Source organism: Cuculus canorus, chromosome 1, assembly GCF_017976375.1.
Source record: "Cuculus canorus isolate bCucCan1 chromosome 1, bCucCan1.pri, whole genome shotgun sequence".
In the NCBI taxonomy this organism is placed as follows: Eukaryota; Metazoa; Chordata; class Aves; order Cuculiformes; family Cuculidae; genus Cuculus; species Cuculus canorus.
This window is the reverse complement of record NC_071401.1, coordinates 190,606,608-190,607,194: the sequence shown is the minus strand read 5'-3', so window position 1 is coordinate 190,607,194 and position 587 is coordinate 190,606,608. Positions and strand designations below refer to the sequence as shown.

The window sequence follows — 587 nt, the reverse complement described above, 5'->3', positions numbered from 1 at the left end:
AATATAGTGGGATAATCTCTCCTCTTGACCAGCTAGTTATGCTGTGCTTGATGCACACCAGCATGTGGTTTGCCCTGTTTGCTGCCAGGGTGCACTGCTGACTCATCAAGCCTGCAGTCAATCAGCATCCACAAATCCCCATCTCTAGGGCTGACCTCCACCTTCTTCTCTCCCAGTTTATACTTGTGCCTGGTGTTACTCCATCCAAGAAAACAGTTTCCTGGCAGTGGTGGGATTCGAACCCACGCCCCCGAAGAGACTGGAGCCTTAATCCAGCGCCTTAGACCGCTCGGCCACACTACCCTGCTGGTGACATGGTTTTAGTCTCCAGCAACTGTGTATTCTGACAAAAAAATCAAATTTTCACAAGATGTTTTAAAATAAATAATCTCCATCCATGACTTAAAGTAGGAAAAAGGACCAATAATGACTCTTTCGGCAGGTAAACACCTTTTGCAATGCATCACAGATTTCTGGTCACGTTGGTAGCTCTCAAGGACACCAGCTGGAAAGTTCTACAAATATTTCCTTGCTTATGAACCATTGATCTCTGTCCAAGAAAAGAAAGAGTGTTGATGTATTTTTGG

General features: G+C 45.0%; 1 non-coding gene across 1 annotated transcript; it reads right to left on the bottom strand.

The window, feature by feature from the left end:
- Nucleotides 1-221: 221 nt before the first annotated feature.
- TRNAL-AAG (transfer RNA leucine (anticodon AAG)) lies at nt 222-303 on the bottom strand. Its single transcript has one exon. It is a non-coding gene; the product is annotated as a tRNA-Leu (tRNA).
- Between the last annotated feature and the right edge of the window lie 284 nt (nt 304-587).